At 43.7% G+C, this 23,139-nt stretch overlaps 1 protein-coding gene across 6 annotated transcripts in view; it reads right to left on the bottom strand.

The window, feature by feature from the left end:
• The window catches only part of LOC110510209 (uncharacterized), a 98,060-nt gene extending 75,184 nt beyond the window's left edge, over positions 1–22,876 (bottom strand). For all 6 annotated transcript variants that reach the window (XM_090226516.1, XM_090226514.1, XM_090226515.1 and 3 more), the window contains exons 1-2: positions 22,334–22,876; positions 20,474–20,543 (exon numbers count right to left, since the gene is read on the bottom strand). The gene's annotated coding sequence lies outside the window, so the exon portion shown is untranslated. The remainder of the gene's footprint in view (positions 1–20,473; positions 20,544–22,333) is intronic.
• Positions 22,877–23,139: the final 263 nt, after the last annotated feature.

Here is a 23,139-nt window from a genome sequence, read left to right as displayed (position 1 = left end):
ATAGTAGACCATTTCTGGCTCGTGAGCACCATTTTCAAAACTACTGGCTGAAACTATATAAAAGTTCTGGAGCATCACTTTAAACCACAGTAAGAACTTTGAGATAAGAGCTTTAACAGGAATCAAACTAGTAAAACGAGTCTGTCATGCTAAAGGTTGGTCACATACTTTACGATTTTCACTTTCAATCTAACTCTTACATATGCAACCCCCTTTGTCGCTCTAACTTCTAACCTCCTACAAAACGGTCTGACCTCGAGGCTGGCTCGTCAGTATGTCCTCAGTCTGGAGAGAAGCCAGATCCCCCAGGGGTCAGCCCCTACTGGGGGAGGAGGAGGAGGAGGAGGAGGAGGAGGAGGAGGAGGAGGAGGAGGAGGGGGTGTTGACAGATATGGTGCTGATGGAGAGGAATGGCCTGCTGTCCCAAGCTGAGCAGACAGATGCCCAACAGGTCTCACATACTCCCCCACAGTCCACCATACGCACTCACACAGATTGTAGAGTAGATCTATACACGGACTGACAGACACACTGAAAAACCAGCCTGGTCTCATAGACTAGATGTAACTTAGTAAATGTAAATCCGGGATACTCAAATTAGTATGATATGTTACATTTGGTGTTGTTACATAAGACAGATGGTTTCTTAAGGCAAAAACGAAAGTGTAATGTGAATGTCTAGCAACCCAAAAGTTGTGAGTTTGAATCTCATCATGGACAACTTTAGTATTTTCGCTAATTAGCAAATTTTCAACTACTTACTATTTTTTAGCTACTTTTAAACTACTTAGCACGTAAGCTAAACCTTCCCCTAACCCTTTTAGTTAATCATTCTCCTATCCCTAACTCTAACCTTTAAATCTAACTCCTAAACTTAACCCTAACCTTAACCCCTAGCCTGACTAACGTTAGCCACCAAGATAGAATTCGTAACATAGCATGCATTTTGCCAATTCATAACATATAGACATTTAGAACATTTTGCACGTTTAGCAAATTCGCAACATATTATACAAATTGTAATTTGTAAGATATCATATGGAATGGATTATGGACGTCCACAAATGAATACATACCATATGGAGCGTAACATATCATATATAGAGTGTCTCGGATCTTCGTACAAAATACGAAATGCTGTGAGACCAGGTTGGAACACATCTAAGCTATCAGAATCCAAATCCCTACAACTCCACTGCGGTGATAAAACAACCATTCCCTAAATCCCAGTAGTTTGTTAAACTATTTACAGGAAAAACATGAATCAGTCAGGTCATAAATTCTATGTAATTGGCCAAAAGCCATTGTTGGAGGAGGTTGACTTGTTTACTAAACCTGACCTGTCAATGACCCTTCATGGTGTTCCTCCAAACTGAGAGGGAGGGGACTGGTCAGTTGACATAACCATTTGATCTTGCGGGTCTGGTTAGACCATAGAGATATATAGAGGACTCTAGACATTGCCTTTGAGGGCTTCCATCTTTAAAGTAGTTAACTGTGTGGGGATTCCTATGGGTTGGCAGCAATCAGCCAATGATCAGAGCCTTGTCTTCTTCTTCAAATTGGGATGCCTACAGATATAGGCTTTTAAATTGAGCCAGTTTGCTACAACAAGAAAATAATCCTGCAGCAACAGGACATGTTAATTATTATATGGATTATAATTCATGTACAATTTTTGTTTGGTAAATGTCTGAATTTTAAAGTGGAAATTACAAACTTTAGAATGCTTTTCAAACTCAAATACACTACACGTTTGCATTTCCTTTCTGAAAATTCCCAGCAACAAAAGAGCAATCAAATTACAATCCTACATCTGTAAGGTTTGTAATGGCTTTAAGCTATATCACCTCCATCTAATGGCCACAATGAATGAATGACACACAATATTGGTTGCACTGCCGGTGGTAAATCAACAAAGCAAGTTGTTTTCTATTTACATTTTTTTTTACATGGACTACTTTGAAATGGAGACGTTACAGATGCCGTGACCCCAGATACAAAGACGAGGACTCTATCTATCTCTATGGGTTAGACATATCACTATACAGGAGGCTGTCCAGTCAGTGTGGTGTTCCTAATCCACTGTTATCAATCTCTCAGGGAACTCAAGTGATAACACCACATACTCACAGGGCTGTCTAACCTCATCAATTTGGACCCTCATAAAATGTTTTTGCTCAATGGTTGTTTAACTGCGTGATGTGGGGGAAAAACAGAGCAAAACTGTCAGGGATAACACACACACTTCCTTCACACAGTTGTGATGTGCTGCCATAGAATGACATGCTGGTTAGGGTGTTTTGATAGGGTCACAACTAACACCCTGGGGTTGCCTATAGGTCCCTGTCAGACCACGAGCCCTGCCATGTCAATATTGTGATTGTCTGAGTCACCAGTACAACAGAAACCTACAAACCACAACTAGAATGACCATTCATGTAGATACTAGACACAGTATTTGGTAATACGTTGGTTGTTGAAGGTAATGCAAAGTGGGACTAAGTGTTTCGTAATGTCACACCTTTCTTTCACACTTGAGCAATTTCTTATTTTTTTTCCAGAGTCAAGAATATGATTCAATTGCACCACCATTTCACATTTGGCTCAGGTCCCAGTTGGTATAAGTTTTGCATATCTGCATTGTGATCGTAATGTAATACAATCTGTGATAAAAACTCTAATTCACCCACAACATTGCCCCATGAGATTTCACATAAAAGGGTTTTACCATTACACTTCCTTGAACTAGTGCGTGGGAGTGAGAGGGAAAGTACTTTGAAAATCTAAGAAATGGCAAACAGACACATGTATTTTCACTCAACCAAAGACCATGATGTTATTCATCTCCATGTGACAACAGAGTTTGTACACACTCTATCAGGTGTTAGTATCCCCGACAAGGATAAACTAACCCGATTCTGTCAGCACTTCATTATGCCATCGGACATCAAACCATGTGTTTTTCTCTGGGGAGAGAGTGGTACAAATAAACAGCAGTGAAAACATCCTAGTGAAGCGCTCAGTGTCAACAATGTCTGAAGTGCCTCTTCAATGGAGATGGGAGATTGGAGAGTGGAAAGGGGATTAGTCCAACTATCTCCCCAACCAATCACAGACCTCCGTACATATTATTAGGAGATTGTCATCAGAAAACAACCTCAGCACGCAAACTATCCAAAATAGTCCCCAACAACAGTTAGGCTTTTTTATAAAGACTTTGCCAGTTTTGGCAACAACAAAAAATACAGTGCATTCGGAAGGTATTCAGACCCCTTGACTTTTCCAATTTTTTGTTACGTTACAGCCTTATTCTAAAATGTATCAAATCGTTTTTTTCCTCATCAATCTACACACAATACCCCATAAGAACAATGCAAAAACAGGTATTTAGAATAGTTTGTAAATGTATTAAAAATTAAAAACAGAAATATCACATTTACATAAGTATTCAGACCCTTTACTCAGTACTTTGTTGAAGCACCACTGGCAACAATTACAGCCTCAAGTTTTCTTGGGTATGACGCTACAAGTTTGGCACACCTGTATTTGGGGAGTTTCTCCCATTCTTCTCTGCATATCCTCTCAAGCTGTCAGGTTGGATGGGGAGCATCGCAGCACAGCTATTTTCAGGTCTCTCCAGAGATGTTCGATCGGGTTCAAGTCCGGGATCTGTCTGGGTCACTCAAGGATATTCAGTGACTTGTCCCGAAGCCACTCCTGCGTTGTCTTGGCTGTGTGCTTAGGGTCATTGTCCTTTTGGAAGGTGAAGGTCCTGAGCGCTCTGGAGCAGGTTTTCATCAAGGATCTCTCTGTACTTTGCTCCATTCATCTTGCCTTTGATCCAAACTAGTCTCCCAGTCCCTGCTGCTGAAAAACATCCCCACAGCATGATGCTGCCATCACCATGCTTCACCATAGGGATGGCATTGGCCAGGTGATGAGCGGTACCTGGTTTCCTCCAGACGAGACACTTGGAATTCAGGCCAAAGAGTTCAATCTTGGTTTCATCAGGCCAGAGAATCTTGTTTCTCATGGTCTAACAGTCGTTTAGGTGGCTTTTGGAAAACTCCAAGTGGGCTGTCATGTGCCTTTTACTGAGGAGTGGCTTCCGTCTGTCCACTCTACGATAAAGGCCTGATTTGTGAAGTGCTGCAGAGATGGTTGTTCTTCTGGAAAGTTCTCCCATCTCCACAGAGGAACTGTGTGGGTTCTTGGTCACCTCCCTGACCAATGCCCTTCTCCCCCGGCCAGCTCTAGGAAGAGTGGTGGTTCCAAACTTCTTCCATTCAAGTCCTTCAATGCTGCAGACCCTAATAAGAATAAGGATGTAACGTAACAAAATCTGGAAAAAGTGAAGGGGTCTGAATACTTTCCGAATGCACTGTACATCCACCAACAGGAGCCATTATTTTGCACAAAGACTTCCATTGCCAGGCATTGTAGATCACAGCATTGCCTCACAAACATAGGACTGACTGATAATAATAATCTGGAAAAATTTGCTAGCGTGAATATGGTACAAATAAATGCCCAATGCCCATCTAAGGGATACTTGCCATGCAAAAGAGAATTGAGATTTTTTTAAATTAAATCCAAATATGGTTGCTATGGTTACTGTACAGTGGCATGCGAAAGTATTCACCCCCTTGGCATTTTTACTATTTTGTTGCCTTACAACCTGGAATTAAAATGGATTTTTGGGGTGTTCGTATCATTTGATTTACACAAGATGCCTACCACTTTGAAGATGCAAAATATTTTTTATTGTGAAACAAACAAGAAATAAGACAAAAAAACTGAAAACTGGAGCGTGCATAACTATTCAGCTATTTGTAACGGCTGTCGTGGGAAGAACGTGAGGACCAAAGCGCAGCGTGGTAAGTGTTCATCTTATTTAATGAAAAAACTGAACACTGAATAACAAACAACAAAGAAACAACCGAAACAGTTCTGTCTGGTGCAGACACACTAAGACTGAAAATAACCACCCACAAAACACAATGGAAAACAGGCTACCTAAATATGGTTCTCAATCAGGGACAACGATTGACAGCTGCCTCTGATTGAGAACCATACCAGGCCAAACACAGAAATAGAAAATCATAGACAAACTAACAGACAACCCACCCAACTCACACCCTGTCCATACTAAAACAAAAGACAAAACAAAGGAACTAAGGTCAGAACGTGACACTATTACAGCTGCAAGTCTCTTGGGATATGTCTCTATAAGCTTGGCACATGTAGCCACTGGGATTTTTGCCCATTCTTCAAGGCAAAACTGCTCCAGCTCCTTCAAGTTGGATGGGTTCCGCTGATGTACAGCAATCTTTAAGTCATACCACAGATTCTCAATTGGATTGAGGTCTGGGCTTTGACTTGGCCATTCCAAGACATATAAATGGTTCCCCTTAAACCACTAGAGTGTTGCTTTAGCAGTATGCTTGGGGTCACTGTCTTGCTGGAAGGTGAACCTCCGTCCCAGTCTCAAATCTCTGGAAGACTGAAACAAGTTTCCCTCAAGAATTTCCCTGTATTTAGCACCATCCATCATTTCATCAATTCTAACCAGTTCCCCAGTCCCTGCCGATGAAAAACATCCCCAGAGCATGATGCTGCCACCACCATGCTTCAATGTGTGGATGGTGTTCTCAGGGTGATGAGAGGTGTTGGGTTTGCGCCAGACAGCGTTTTCCTTGATGGAAAAGTACCTTCTTCCATATGTTTGGGGAGTCTCCCACATGCCTTTTGGTGAATACCAAACATGTTTGCTTATTTTTTCTGGCCACTCTTCCGTAAAGCCCAGCTCTGTGGAGTGTACAGCTTAAAGTGGTCCTATGGGCAGATACTCCAATCTCCGCTGTGGATCTTTGCAGCTCCTTCAGGGTTATCTTTGGTCTCTTTGTTTCCTCTCTGATTAATGCCCTCCTTGCCTGGTCCATTAGTTTTGGTGGGCGGCCCTCTCTTGGCAGGTTTGTTGTGGTGCCATATTCTTTCATTTTATAATAATGGATTTAATGGTGCTCAGTGGGATGTTCAAAGTTTCTGATATTTTTTATAACCCAACACTGATCTGTACTTCTCCACAACTTTGTCCCTGACCTGTTTGGAAAGCTCCTTCTTCTTCATAGTTCTGCTTGCTTGGTGGTGCCCCTTGCTTTGTGATGTTGCAGACTCTGGGGCCTTTCAGAATAGGTGTATGTATACTGAGATCATGTGACAGATCATGTGACACTTAGATTGCACACAGGTGGACTTTATTTAACTAATGATGTGACTTCTGAAAGTAATTGGATGCACCAGATCTTATTTAGGGGCTTCATAGCAAAGGGGGTGAATACATATGCACGCAACACTTTTCTGTTTTTAATTTTTTATAATTTTTTTGTGTATGTCCATTACATAAAATCTAAATAAAAATCTATTTAAATTACAGCTTGTAATGCATGTCACACCCTGGTCAAAGTATTTTGTGTTTATCTTTATTTATTTGGTCAGGCCAGGGTGTGGCATGGGTTTTTGTATGTGGTGTGTATGTGTGGGGATTGTAGCTAGTGGGGTGTTCTAGCTAAGTCTATGGCTGTCTGAAGTGGTTCTCAATCAGAGGCAGGTGTTTATCGTTGTCTCTGATTGGGAACCATATTTAGGCAGCCATATTCTTTGAGTTTGTCGTGGGTGATTGTCCTTTGTGTCCTGACGTCATTGTTCTGTGTTAGGAGACACAAGTATAGGCTGTTTCGGGTTTTGTTAAGTTTATTGTTTTGGTAGTGTTTGTGTTTAGTGTGTTAATTCATTAAACATGGATTGCAATAGACACGCCGCATTTTGGTCCGACTCTCCTTCACATAAAGAAAACCGTTACAGAATCACCCACCACAAAGGGACCAAGCAGTGTGTCAACAGGCAAGAACAGCCCAAAGTGGAGTACAGTATGGACTATACTTCTTGGGAGGAGATAGACAGGTGGGCGGTCGACCCAGGGAGAGTGCCGGAGCCCGCCTGGGATTCGATGGAGCAGTGCGCGGAAGGATATAGGAGAATGGAGTTTGCGAAGCAAGCAAGGCGGCGCGGACGGAGGCCCCATAGTCAGCCCCAAAAATTTCTTGGGGGGGGGCTCAGGGAGAGTGTGGCAGAGTCAGGAGCCAGACCTGAGCCAACTCTCCCTGTTTATCGTGAGGAGCCAAGGAGGAGACCAGAGCCGGTGTTGGAGGTGAGCGAAACAGAGACTGTGAAGGAGTTAATGGGGAAATTGGAGGAGAGAGAAATGAGGGAGTTGCTGTGTTGGTGTTTTAAACATGGAATTCGCCCGACGGAGCGTGTCGGGGATTTGATGGCACCTGGGTCAGCGCTCCATACTCGTCCTGAGGTGCGTGTTAGTCGGCTGGTTAAGATGGTGCCAGTCTCACGTACCAGGCCTCCTGTGCACCTCCCTAGCCTTGCACGTCCTGTGCCAGCACCGCTCTCAAGATCTCCAGTACGCCTTCACGGTCTAACCCATCCTGTGCCACCTCCACACCCCAGCCCTCCGGTAGCAGCTCCCCGCACCAGGCTTCCTGTGCGTGTCCTCGGCCCAGTACCACCAGTGCCAGCACCACGCATCAGGCCTATAGTGCGCCTCGCCTGTCCAGCGCTGTCGGAGCCCTCCTCCTCTCCAGCGCTGTCGGAGTCTCCCGCCTGTTTAGCGCTGTTAGAGCCTTCCTTCTCTACAGCGCTGCCGGAGTCTCCCGCCTGTTCAGAGCTGCCAGTTAGCATAGAGCTGCCAGTTAGCATAGAGCTGCCAGTTAGCATAGAGCTGCCAGTTAGCATAGAGCTGCCAGTCTGCAAGGAGCTGCCAGTCTGCATAGAGCTGCCAGTCTGTAAGGAGCTGCCAGTCTGCAAGGAGCCGCCAGAGCTGCCTGTCTGCAGGATGCCGCCAAAGCTGCCAGTCTGCAAGGAGCCGCCAGAGCTGCCAGTCTGCAAGGAGCCGCCAGAGCTGCCAGTTAGCATGGAGCAGCCAGGGCCGCCAGTCAGCATGGAGCAGCCAGGGCCGCCAGTCAGCATGGAGCAGCCAGGGCCGCCAGTCAGCATGGAGCAGCCAGGGCCGCCAGTCAGCATGGAGCAGCCAGTCAGCATGGAGCAGCCAGTCAGCATGGAGCAGCCAGAGCAGCCAGTCAGCATGGAGGAGCCAGAGCTGCCAGTCAGCATGGAGCAGCCAGTCAGCATGGAGCAGCCAGAGCTGTCAGTCAGCATGGAGCTGCCAGTCAGCATGGAGCAGCCAGTCAGCATGGAGCAGCCAGAGCTGCCAGTCAGCATGGAGCAGCCAGTCAGCATGGAGCAGCCAGAGCTGCCAGTCAGCATGGAGCAGCCAGTCAGCATGGAGCAGCCAGATCTGCCAGTCGACCAGACTCTTCCAGATCTGCCAGTCGACCAGACTCTTCCAGATCTGCCAGTCGACCAGACTCTTCCAGATCTGCCAGTCGACCAGACTCTTCCAGATCTGCCAGTCGACCAGACTCTTCCAGATCTGCCAGTCGACCAGACTCTTCCAGATCCGCCAGTCGACCAGAATCTTCCAGATCCGCCAGTCGACCAGACTCTTCCAGATCCGCCAGTCGACCAGACTCTTCCAGATCCGCCAGTCGACCAGACTCTTCCAGATCTGCCAGTCGACCAGACTCTTCCAGATCTGCCAGTCGACCAGACTCTTCCAGATCTGCCAGTCGACCAGACTCTTCAAGATCTGCCAGTCGACCAGACTCTTCCAGATCTGCCAGTCAGCCAGGATCTGCCAGTCAGCCAGGATCTGCCGAAACCACCAGCCAGCCAGGTAGATTCATCAACCTGCCTGAGCTTCCTCTCACTCCTGAGCTTCCTCTCACTCCTGAGCTTCCCCTCAGTCCCGAGCTGCCTCAGTCCCGAGCTGCCCCTCAGTCCCGATCTGCTCCTCAGTCCAGTGGGGTTCTGGGTGAGGACTACTAGGCCATGGTCGGCGGCGAGGGTGGACTATCCAGGGACGCGAGGAGAAGGGACTAAGACATTGATTGAGTGGGGTCCACGTCCCGCACCGGAGCCGCCACCATGGACAGACGCCCACCCGGACCCTCCCTATTGTTTTGAGGTGCGTTCGGGAGTCCGCACCTTAGGGGGGGGGTTCTGTCACACCCTGGTCAAAGTATTTTGTGTTTATCTTTATTTATTTGGTCAGGCCAGGGTGTGGCATGGGTTTTTGTATGTGGTGTGTATGTGTGGGGATTGTAGCTAGTGGGGTGTTCTAGCTAAGTCTATGGCTGTCTGAAGTGGTTCTCAATCAGAGGCAGGTGTTTATCGTTGTCTCTGATTGGGAACCATATTTAGGCAGCCATATTCTTTGAGTTTGTCGTGGGTGATTGTCCTTTGTGTCCTGACGTCATTGTTCTGTGTTAGGAGACACAAGTATAGGCTGTTTCGGGTTTTGTTAAGTTTATTGTTTTGGTAGTGTTTGTGTTTAGTGTGTTAATTCATTAAACATGGATTGCAATAGACACGCCGCATTTTGGTCCGACTCTCCTTCACATAAAGAAAACCGTTACAATGCAACAAAATAGGAAAAACGCCAAGGGGCATGAATACTTTTGCAAGGCACTGTACATACTCTGAATAACATTTTAGTTTTTATAATAACCTTATAAATTGTGTTTAATTTTGCGATAAACTAAATTATATCAACATGGTGAGATTTGGCAATGGAACACTATGAAACAGGTGAAAAAAGTAAACAGAGAGAGGAGCTAAATAAACTATCTGTGTGTGTATGAGCAGTCCAGGCTAAGAGACAGGGCTCTGGGCAGCCAAGCACAAACCTTTATATTTCCACTTTATACAACAACAACAACAACACAATAATAAACGCAGTCAAGTCCCCAGGCAGGAAACAGCAGTCCACAGTCTACAGGTCTCCAGCCCGGCTACAAAAACATCTCAGTGGTAACATCAGGGGTCACGCAGAGCTTGATGTTAAACTGTGAAGAAACATGGCATGCTGCCACACAGATGGAGGAAACAAAAAAACTGAATTCTCTGGCTGACTGGAGGTATTTGAGAGATTTGCATTTAAGATTAAAGCTGGCGGCGCTGAAACTGATCAGGCTCTTACACACAGCAGCAGGCTCACACAAGCTGACAGCATGCCGGGTGACATCTGCAATCACACCCTCTTTCAGATTTCCTCTGGGGGAGCCACTTGGAGATCCAGGGATCCTTCTTTGAAACTTAGACTCCCTGGTCAAGGAGGAGCCACTTGGAGATCCAGGGATCCTTCTTTGAAACTTAGACTCCCTGGTCAAGGAGGAGCCACTTGGAGATCCAGGGATCCTTCTTTGAAACTTAGACTCCCTGGTCAAGGAGGAGCCACTTGGCGATCCAGGGATCCTTCTTTGAAACTTAGACTCCCTGGTCAAGGAGGAGCCACTTGGAGATCCAGGGATCCTTCTTTGAAACTTAGACTCCCTGGTCAAGGAGGAGCCACTTGGAGATCCAGGGATCCTTCTTTGAAACTTAGACTCCCTGGTCAAGGAGGAGCCTCTTGGAGATCCAGGGATCCTTCTTTGAAACTTAGACTCCCTGGTCAAGGAGGAGCCACTTGGAGATCCAGGGATCCTTCTTTGAAACTTAGACTCCCTGGTCAAGGAGGAGCCTCTTGGAGATCCAGGGATCCTTCTTTGAAACTTAGACTCCCTGGTCAAGGAGGAGCCACTTGGAGATCCAGGGATCCTTCTTTGAAACTTAGACTCCCTGGTCAAGGAGGAGCCACTTGGAGATCCAGGGATCCTTCTTTGAAACTTAGACTCCCTGGTCAAGGAGGAGCCACTTGGAGATCCAGGGATCCTTCTTTGAAACTTAGACTCCCTGGTCAAGGAGGAGCCTCTTGGAGATCCAGGGATCCTTCTTTGAAACTTAGACTCCCTGGTCAAGGAGGAGCCACTTGGAGATCCAGGGATCCTTCTTTGAAACTTAGACTCCCTGGTCAAGGAGGAGCCTCTTGGAGATCCAGGGATCCTTCTTTGAAACTTAGACTCCCTGGTCAAGGAGGAGCCTCTTGGAGATCCAGGGATCCTTCTTTGAAACTTAGACTCCCTGGCCAAGGAGGAGGGTGTGGGAATACCTGAGACCGTGCCAGGGGTAAATAGAGTATCTTAAGAGTGGTAGGTGATGCAACACAACGAAAAAGGAGAGCTCTGATAGTGAACTGTTTCTTTTGGACACCGTGACATCCCAACTCATTTAAAGCCACGCATCAGAGAGTAGAGGGCTGTCACCCTAAATGACCTTTAAATCTGTTTGAACAACTTGTTGCTGGGAGGGAGGTCTACAGTACCTGTGTTGATGGATGAGAACAAGTCAAGAGGATTTTGAAAAGTGAAAAAAGGCCTGCAGGGACAAACAGATATAGACAGGGACAAACAGATATAGACAGGGACAAACAGATATAGACAGGGACAAACAGATATAGACAGGGACAAACAGATATAGACAGGGACAAACATATATAGACAGGGACAAACAGATATAGACAGGGACAAACAGATACAGACAGGGACAAACAGATATAGACAGGGACAAACAGATACAGACAGGGACAAACAGATATAGACAGGGACAAACTGATATAGACAGGGACAAACTGATATAGACAGGGACAAACAGATATAGACAGGGACAAACAGATATAGACAGGGACAAACAGATACAGACAGGGACAAACAGATATAGACAGGGACAAACTGATATAGACAGGGACAACAGATATTGACAGGGACAAACAGATACAGACAGGGACAAACAGATATAGACAGGGACAAACAGATACAGACAGGGACAAACAGATATAGACAGGGACAAACTGATATAGACAGGGACAAACTGATATAGACAGGGACAAACAGATATAGACAGGGACAAACAGATACAGACAGGGACAAACAGATATAGACAGGGACAAACTGATATAGACAGGGACAAACTGATATAGACAGGGACAAACTGATATAGAAAGGGACAAACTGATATAGACAGGGACAAACAGATATAGACAGGGACAAACAGATATTGACAGGGACAAACAGATATAGACAGGGACAAACAGATATAGACAGGGACAAACAGATATAGACAGGGACAAACAGATATTGACAGGGACAAACAGATATTGACAGGGACAAACAGATATTGACAGGGACAAACAGATATAGACAGGGACAAACTGATATAGACAGGGACAAACAGATATAGACAGGGACAAACAGATATAGACAGGGACAAACAGATATAGACAGGGACAAACAGATATAGACAGGGACAAACAGATACAGACAGGGACAAACAGATATAGACAGGGACAAACTGATATAGACAGGGACAAACAGATACAGACAGGGACAAACAGATATTGACAGGGACAAACAGATACAGACAGGGACAAACAGATACAGACAGGGACAAACTGATATAGACAGGGACAAACAGATATAGACAGGGACAAACAGATATTGACAGGGACAAACTGATATAGACAGGGACAAACAGATATAGACAGGGACAAACAGATACAGACAGGAACAAACAGATACAGACAGGAACAAACAGATATAGACAGGGACAAACTGATATAGACAGGGACAAACAGATATAGACAGGGGCAAACAGATATAGACAGGGACAAACAGATATAGACAGGGACAAACAGATACAGACAGGGACAAACAGATATAGACAGGGACAAACAGATATAGACAGGGACAAACAGATACAGACAGGGACAAACAGATACAGACAGGGACAAACAGATATAGACAGGGACAAACAGATATTGACAGGGACAAACAGATATAGACAGGGACAAACAGATATAGACAGGGACAAACTGATATAGACAGGGACAAACAGATATAGACAGGGACAAACAGATATAGACAGGGACAAACAGATATTGACAGGGACAAACAGATATAGACAGGGACAAACTGATATAGACAGGGACAAACAGATATAGACAGGGACAAACAGATATAGACAGGGACAAACTGATATAGACAGGGACAAACAGATATAGACAGGGACAAACAGATACAGACAGGGACAAACAGATATAGACAGGGACAAACAGATATTGACAGGGACAAACAGATATAGACAGGGACAAACAGATATAGACAGGGACAAACTGATATAGACAGGGACAAACTGATATAGACAGGGACAAACAGATACAGACAGGGACAAACAGATATTGACAGGGACAAACAGATATAGACAGGGACAAACAGATACAGACAGGGACAAACAGATATAGACAGGGACAAACAGATATTGACAGGGACAAACAGATATAGACAGGGACAAACTGATATAGACAGGGACAAACTGATATAGACAGGGACAAACTGATATAGACAGGGACAAACAGATATAGACAGGGACAAACATATATAGACAGGGACAAACAGATATAGACAGGGACAAACAGATACAGACAGGGACAAACAGATATAGACAGGGACAAACAGATATTGACAGGGACAAACAGATATAGACAGGGACAAACTGATATAGACAGGGACAAACTGATATAGACAGGGACAAACTGATATAGACAGGGACAAACAGATATAGACAGGGACAAACATATATAGACAGGGACAAACAGATATAGACAGGGACAAACAGATATAGACAGGGACAAACAGATATAGACAGGGACAAACAGATATAGACAGGGACAAACAGACTCAGTTGCACCCATGAACACACACGCACTCTCTCTCTGACACACACACACACTCTCTCTCTGAAAAACACATACAAGACATGTTTCCCCCAGACCTTTGTGAGGCCACAGGACATGTTTCCCCCAGACCTTTGTGAGGCCACAGGACATATTTCCCCCCAGACCTTTGAGAGGCCACAGGACATATTTCCCCCCAGACCTTTGTGAGGCCACAGCACATGTTCCCCCAGACCTTTGTGAGGCCACAGCACATGCTTAACAAGCACTTTAACGGTTGTTTAACAAATTATGACAGCAACAGTCTTGCCAAGTCCATTCCGAAGCCAATACTTTTTGGGAGACAAAATATATGTAGGACAGAATGAAATGTTTAGAAAGGAAAGAGCAATGAAAGCTATGCAAAGCGTGTACCACACATAAAAATAAAACATGGATTTAAGTGACAAGGACTGTGTCTATTTCAGTACCACCATAAAAGCTATGTTGTAGTGAATGATAAGGCTTCCCTTGCAAAACTCTGAAGGGACAAAGCAGCTTAGTGGAGGGGTAAAAAACATCCACCTAAAATGAATGAGCAGGCATATCCTGATTTGAGGATTTACTACCCCTAGAGACACCCAGTGAGAGGGGGTATTTCTCTCAATCTGCCACACGATTAACAATTCAAACAATCACCTAGGATTCTGGATAATTAAACTTAACATGCCATAATTGTTCCCATACCCCTTTCCATCTCAGAGAATAAAAGCCCCCACGTTTTATTCAATGAAATTGTGAAATGTTGAGGAGAAAAGAGGGAGAGAGATTTTACAGCGGGGCTGAAAGCCAGCCAAATGCCGTAACAGCCCATTGGACAGATGCTTTCAATAAGGGACGTTACAGGACCACACTTTTATTGCTTCTTTTACCCATATTTTGAGACAAATATGTACAGACTGGTTATTTCAATAAACCCCCTGACTCAAGACTCCATTTCCTTTTTAAAACATGAATGTTTTGTAGGCATGCAGACATATTTATCCTGATAGCCAACATGTAGATTGCATTTTTGAGCCCCCTAAGAAATCATGTGGCCCATTATCTTTTTTTTGTAAGGATTACCTTGTCAAGTAACTAAGCTGTTTAAAAAATTCACTCCCCTCTCTAGTTATCTATGTTTTCATTTCAATTCAGGGAGTTTTCTTTGAGGTTGTATTTATCACGTTTTGGTTAAAAGCATGAGGGGTCGAGGAGAAGTAACAAACCCCTGTAGTGTGGAGGAGGGATATTACAACACATACAAACCGTGCATGTGTGCGCACAAACATATACAAAGAGTCCGACACATATACACATTCACAGCAGCTTCTGGAGGAAGTTTTACAGCTTACTAGGCCTCTCCCAGGGAAGTCCTATAAAATGGGTTTTACATTGTTAAGAGGCACAGTTATCCGGGCTGATTCGCCTGTTCTGAGCGCTGCTCTCTGACCCGCTCAGCGGACGTGTGCCGGTAACTGGTTTTACATCCCTTGAAGCCTTGAGGCACAGGTCACAGAACAGTTACGCTAAACACTTCTCCCTCCTGCCACCTCCCTCTCTCTTCCCCTCTCTCAGCATCGCTCCCCTTCTCTCTTCTCCATCTTCAGAATGTAATATCAAGCTCTAGTTATGAAAAACAATAGGTTTATAAAAGATTACATGGACCTACAATACTAAAAGTGTTTTTCAGTACACACTCAAATTCTTAATGTCTATTATGGCCACAGGCTTAGCAGTGAAATAGTCCCATGCTACAGCATCGGACTTCTCTGAGTTGGCTTCCATTCTGTAAATAAAGGTTACGATAGAGTATTCTGTAAATAAATATTATGATAGAGTATTCTGTAAATAAATATCATGATAGAGTATTCTGTAAATAAATATTATGATAGAGTATTCTGTAAATAAAGGTTACGATAGAGTATTCTGTAAATAAAGATTAAGATAGAGTATTCTGTAAATAAATATCATGATAGAGTATTCTGTAAATACATATTATGATAGAGTATTCTGTAAATAAAGATTACGATAGAGTATTCTGTAAATAAATATCATGATAGAGTATTCTGTAAATAAATATCATGATAGCGTATTCTGTAAATAAATATTATGATAGAGTATTCTGTAAATAAATATTACGATAGAGTATTCTGTAAATAAAGATTACGATAGAGTATTCTGTAAATAAAGATTACGATAGAGTATTCTGTAAATAAATATTATGATAGAGTATTCTGTAAATAAATATTACGATAGAGTAATAAACACATTGTATACTGTACATGTACTGCCTAGGTGATATGTGAAGTATTATAGGCAATAAACCATCCACTGAAAAAGGCTTTGTTTTTTGTTTAGTTCTAACAGTGCACAAGTGGCATTTGACATAGTGGTCTGAGGTTTGAGTACATCAAACCAAATTCCTTTAGGCGCTAGCTAGATAATACACACACTTATTATGCATAAATTACATGATCTACCCAAAGGTATATCAGTAAGAGTAAGACAGTCTTGTTCCAGAGCCATTTGCCTGTTTACTCCGTCACAAACCAGCACCAAAGAAAACAGCAGTTAATGTGAGGCCTCCTCTTCAAGCCCCACGAGAAGTTGTCTATTGAAATATTACAATGTCTCTTTGAGAGATGCACAATGTCAACATTTGTACAGAGACTAGCTTTTCCCACAGTTCCATAGGTGAAAAGATTCAGTGATGAAGAGTAAAGGCCCACCTGCATCGTGGACCGGAGTTAAATATGCTCTGTGGTACTGAAAGAAAGGAGAAGGTTCAGCTGATAGATGAAAAAGGCTTCAGCAAAGGACCTACACAAGGGCTTATCCCATAGTGAGATGTCGCCCTCATCTCCTTCAGAGAACCGGGTTTACATACTGTAAAGCATGAAACACAGCGAGAATCTCACTGCCAATAGACTGCCTGTAGGTACTTATCACAGTGGGAGGCCGTTCCTTTTCTTGCTAGAACAAAAGCGGTACCTGCTGTGTGTCGACCTGGTAGCAACAAACATACCAATTCTACTTGTAGAATTGCAATGTTCGTCAGTAGCCAACAACTTAACTTTGAGCCATTTTTTTTTTAAATAGGGCATTTTCTTCATACATCCACAGATGAGCCAGTGACACTTGGGATGGTAGCTAGCTAAGTGCACAGACACAATGCACACAACACTAAATACTTTCCCCAAGCTAGCTAACCACTGTAGCTAGTATTGACATTATAATTAAATCACAATGGATTAGCTAGTTTCCATGAAACGGCTGCCTGTGTTAGCTGCCGAGTGCAGTGTCCTTAGCTAGCTAGCTATGTTGTGCTAGCTAGTAAATATGTTAACGTTAGCTAGCTAGCTAAATATTTGGCTATGGGCTGGCACTGGCAGTATGGGATTATAGAGAAGGAATTAAATAGTTTCTTTGTCATCTTGCTAGGTAATTATCTAGCTGTGGCCACCTGGATAGTATCAACAAGGGCTTTCTACAAAATATAAAAATTAGCACAGATAGCGTGGGATCTAGACCATAAGCAATATGCACGGCTATGCATTGCTAAATAAAGCTACTGCCACCTTCTGGTTTGGAGTGTTTTAACAAGGCTGAGTGGCTGATGACTTCCAAGGTCTTTGCTGTGTGAACACAAAAGAGATTGACTGCCGACACCCTGTTCAGAGGTGCTAAGTACTGTCGGCAGGCAAGCGTTTGACAATCCCACCGGTGTTTTGAGCTTTAACTAAAGTTTATCATAAACCAGAACAAACTTTAATCTGAACGGACGCAAGTTAACCAGTGTCCCTCTCTCAGGATGGAGGGTTACAAAGCCTGTCTGTTATACCAACAATGGAGCCTTCCTTCCTTCACAACAAAGTGCTAATTCCTTAAGATGCAAAGAACCAACGCACAAGCACGGCCTGTCAATGAAAATCGAACCAATTGACATTTGAGTGTGCAGCTAGCATAGACAGGAGGCCATTAACAGGCTTTGTTGGCGTCATTAGTTCATGTTCTCTCGCCATCTCCATCCTTTGTCTGCCCTTTTAAGTGTTTTCCTGAGGCCAACCTAGCTATGGCCAAATAGATCCTTTTGTGAGTCCTAAGACCTCCGGCCTCTCAGTCCAGAATTCTGTCTTCCATTTGGGTCTAACCTCTTAATTGGGAGGCCAATGCTCTTCAAACCAATGGTCATGAGGTTGCACAAGATTTATCCTTTCAGTTCCCAATGAGGGGTTGAACTTAGGTCATCTACCTTCAGGCAGGTCCCACTGAAATGAAACCATTCCACCTCTGAATGTTGGCAATGCCAATGAACTAAACTTGCCCCATGTTGCAGAGGCTGTACAATGGAGGGAGGAATTATTAATATTCCTCCATTTTATATTTTTTAACCTTCATTTAACTAGCCAAATTAGTTCATTAAGAAAAAATGCTGATTACAACGATGGTCTAGGAACAGTGGGTTAACTGCCGTGTTCAGAGGCAGAACGACAGATTTGTATCTTGTCAGCTCAGGGATTTGATCTAACAACCTTCTTGTTACTTGCCCAACACTCTAAACACTAGGCTACCTGCGGCACCACAATTTAAAGGTGAGCTATGATGCTGTGAAATCACATAGAGACAGACATTATGCTTCAAAGCAATGATGAGACACGTACTGTACTTCGGATTATTCTGTAGGATACCTGTCATTCTCGTTTCAAGCGAAGCACTATGTTTCGGGAAAAAAAATAAAAGATGAGAGAAAAGTGTGTATTTTTCATACAAGGTTAAGAATACCCTGTCTTCTCCGCTGTCATTCAACAGACGGTTATAAATCTTAATGTTCTATGGCCGAGCTTGCTCAGTAAACCCAGGCTGTCAAACAGTCTCTGTGCACCTGAAAACCACATTTTCCTTTTTATAACTTCCACATGTGAGGGCTTCTTGCTGTATAAAATCTATGAAATTATTCAACTTGTGGCCTTGACCACAGTGTCAGTTGGCCTATAATGTCACTGTTCTACTATTCTCAACACATGATGAGCAGTGAGCACTGATCGCAAGACTGCACTGATTCTCCAAATATAGGATTCACCAAATATACAGTAGGTAATGGGGCAGGACTGTTAGAGAGAATGATGGCATACAGTACGTTACCAGGGAGACCAAAACATTGAGATGAGACTGAACAAATAGGGCTGCAGTGAGAACCAGAGACAGACAGTTGGACCAACTTTTGGAATTTTGAATATCGTTTTAATTCTCGAAATTCAGTTACATTGCATTATCAAATAATGGTGGCAGGGTAGCCTAGTGGTTAGAGCGTTGGGCTAATAACTGTAAAGGATGCAAGTTCAAATCCCTGAGCTGGCAAGGTACAAATGTGTCATTCTGCACCTGAACAAGGCAGTTAACCCACTGTTCCTAGGCTGTAATTGAACATTTGTTCTTAACTGACTTGCCTAGTTAAATAAAGGTAAAAAAATATAAATACATGTTCGCAACAGCGTACACATTTGTTACTGTCTGTCCTTGAGATTTTCTATAAATCTTCTTATAGGTTGTTATTTATAGGCTGTATATAGGCAGTTTTTTAAGAATTTCATTTTAAGGAGGGAAACTACATAGGTACAACAGATAACTATGGGGAGAACTCCCCATTGTTAGCCTATGTGGGACTGTGTCTATGTTCCCTAAACATAGATTGCCAGGGCCCTATGTTTCCTTAGCCCCATGTTCCCTTAGCCCCATGTTCCCTCAGCCCCATGTTCCCTTAGCCCCATGTTCCCTCAGCCCCATGTTCCCTTAGACCCATGTTCCCTCAGCCCCATGTTACCTCAGCCCCCAGATGCTCTAAAAGTTCTACAGCTGCACCATTAAGAGCATCTTGACTGGCTGCATCACCGCTTGGTATGGCAACTGCTCTGCATTCGACCGCATGGCAATACAGAGGGTAGTGCGCACAGCCCTGTACATCATTGGGGCTGAACTCCCTGCTATCCAGAACCTCTATACCAGGCGGTGTTAGAGGAAGGTTCCGTGGGTCATGAGGGAACATAGGGCTGGGGGAACATGGAACTGAGGGAACATAGGGCTGAGGGAACATGGGGCTGAGGGAACATAGGGCTGAGGGAACATGGGACTGAGGGAACATAGGGCTAAGGGAACATGGGGCTGAGGGAACATGGGACTGAGGGAACATAGGGCTGAGGGAACATGGGTCTAAGGGAACATGGGGCTGAGGGAACATGGGACTGAGGGAACATAGGGCTGAGGGAACATGGGGCTGAGGGAACATGGTACTGAGGGAACATGGGGCTGAGGGAACATGGGACTGAGGGAACATGGGGCTGAGGGAACATGGGACTGAGGGAACATGGGGCTGAGGGAACATGGTACTTAGGGAACATGGGGCTGAGGGTGACATGGGGCTGAGGGAACATGGTACTGAGGGAACATAGGGCTGAGGGAACATGGAACTGAGGGAACATGGGGCTGAGGGAACATGGGACTGAGGGAACATGGGGCTGAGGGAACATGGGGCTGAGGGAACATGGGACTGAGGGAACATGGGGCTGAGGGAACATGGGACTGAGGGAACATGGGGCTGAGGGAACATGGGACTGAGGTAACATGGGACTGAGGTAACAGGCCCTGGATATTGAATATTCTCAATTCCTTCCATAAACCTGGGCATAGAAGCCTTTCATAGGGCAGGGGACATACCTGGAGGACAGGAGCACTCTTGAATGACATCCCTGGCAGCGCGAAGTTTGGGCAGTGCTTTGGTCAGTCTCTGAAAGGGTACAACAAGAGCCACAGTGAATAATGTGAGATGTTAGATGTACAGTGGGGCCTAAAATTATTGACACCCTTGATAAAGATGAGCAAAAATGACTGTTTAAAATAAATAATTAAAATACTAAACTATATTGTACGCAAAAATAAAAATTAAAATAGATTATTTTATACTAATAGAATTGCTCAGAGAAAGAGATTTTGTTCAACAAGTAGTATTGTTTTTATTTTATTTAAAGGTAGGTGTCAAAATGATTGACACAGCTGTTTTCAATACCTTTCAACGCATCACCTTGTGAGGATCAAGGCACTGGGCTTTTTCCTAAAATGTTTTATGAGTTGGAGAACCCATTGGGAGGGATCGTAGACCATTCCTCCACACAGAATCCTTCCAGATCCTTGATATCATTCGTCTGCACTTATGTTCTACACTCTTCACATCAAACCACAGGTTTTCAATAGGTTTCAAGTCCAGAGACTGAGATGGCCATTACAAAATGGTGATTTGTTTGTATATTTTGATGTGTGCTTGGGGTTATTGTTTTGCTGGAAGATCCACCTGAGGCCAAGTTTCAATCTCCATGCAGAGACAACCAGTTTTTGGGCTAAAATGTCCAGGTAATGGGTCAAGTTCATGATGCCGTTGACCTTAACAAATTGCCCCAGGACCAGTGGAAGCAAAATAGCCCCATAACATCATTAATCCACCAACATATTTTACAGTAAGTATGGGGCTCTGTTCTGCTCGTGCATTCTCATTTTGACGTCAAACCCCTCAATGGTGTACGTGGCCAAAGAGCTCTATTTTAATTTCATCACAAAAATGTAAACACCCTACGGGACTCCCAATCACAGCCAGTTGTGATAGAACCAGGGTCTTTAGTGATACTTCTAGCACTGAGATGCAGTGCCTTAGACTGCTTCACCACTAGGGAGCCCCTTGAGATGAATGTAAATACCTGGAGTTTACTAAACAGCATTGGCACTTGGATTGGAACTGGTGCTCCGGTCAGATGACATGAAAATTGAATCTGGAGGGATTCTGTATGGAGGAATGGTCTAAGATCCCTCCCAATGTGTTCTCCAACTCATACAACATTTTAGAAAAAGGCTCCCCACTTGTCAAAAACTGTCTGAATCAACATTGTTTCCACTTCAATTAAACGCTTCAATGCTCCCAGGTGATTTTATTTTTAACAACCTTTCCACCCTTAGGTGTTCGTTCATCAGGCTTAAGGGTCGAAACGTTGTTATTAATAACGTTGACACCTGGGAGCATGAGCAGCAGTGTGCGGTTTTCTATGAGTTTGCCTACAACTCCCGCACCTGCGGAAAGTACCTATGTTCTTCAGATTTTGTATAAAATATAATTTCCCACTTTTTGGGAGCATACAATACAGCTCAGGATATTTGTATATTTTTTTATACAGTCTGTTTTGCTAATATTTATCAAGGGTGTCAATCCCACTGTAAGTGTAGCCCATCGTGCATGCTAATTGTTCTTTAGTGGTAGTACATGACAATCGTTTTTTAACGGATGTCAAATTGGACTCCAAATTACCGAATCAGTCTGAATTGAGGTGTCAAATGAGTAGTTAAACTAGATTAATTAGACCATGTTCCTACATGATAAATGGTGATCGGCTACAATGTTGTGATGAAATAGGCAACCTTAATGTATGCTCATTCTAACGTGAGAGATAATCCTTTCAAAATATGGCATCTGATCTTGCATCACTGTCTGAAAGAGGTTCATTAAATCGTGTTACACTTTAACGTCAACCTCACCTCGTGCACTAGTTTTTCAATGATATCCTGAAGACCAGGTACCGTTCCATTCTCATCCGAAGGGATCGGGGACATTCTCTCCATCTCCAAAGTCTGCACTCTGTACTCCAGGTGAGCTGTCCTGAAGTTTACCAAAAAACAAAATGCCATAGAACACACCGACAAAATGACGCAAAATGCGGTTGGCAGCCCGCCTAAACAATGCGAAAAATTGGATTTGTGGCTGTTGTAGTTGATTGAGTCCATGGTCTTTTCGTCAGATTTTGCGGGGGATCCCATCCTGGCATCTGCAGTAAAATGATTCGTGCAAACTGCAAAAAAATCCGTTAATGAATTATAGGCTATTTTCCTGTATGTCAAATTTCCAAATAGAAATATTTCGATTGTTGTAATCCCAGTTTGTTACTGTAGCGGAGCCATCACAAGAATGAATGTTTAATCTCTGCGCAACTGTGGATACAAGAAGGGACGCAACAGCGTGCAACAACAGCTGCACGAGGACTTGTGTAGGCTACGGATGCGCTCACGCGATTTGGACCAGTCACAGACATGATGCCAAATACCCTTTAAATCGTTCTTTATCACTTCCTGAAGTCCATTCAATAAAATGAGTCTTCCTAAGAATACATCTCTCTGGTGAATACATATTTAGTATTTAAACTCTTATTCTTACCCAATTAATGTGCCATAAAAAAAACAATAGCCTAAGTGAAAACATGAATTGATTTTAGACATAAACATTTGACATAATACACAATACATTTCAGTGTTGTGTACTTTGAGAAAATAATTGAAATATGAAATTC

This window comes from Oncorhynchus mykiss, chromosome 29 (assembly GCF_057628025.1).
Source record: "Oncorhynchus mykiss isolate SJ-2025 chromosome 29, ASM5762802v1, whole genome shotgun sequence".
NCBI lineage: Eukaryota > Metazoa > Chordata > Actinopteri > Salmoniformes > Salmonidae > Oncorhynchus > Oncorhynchus mykiss.
This window is presented reverse-complemented; position numbering and strand designations above follow the sequence as displayed.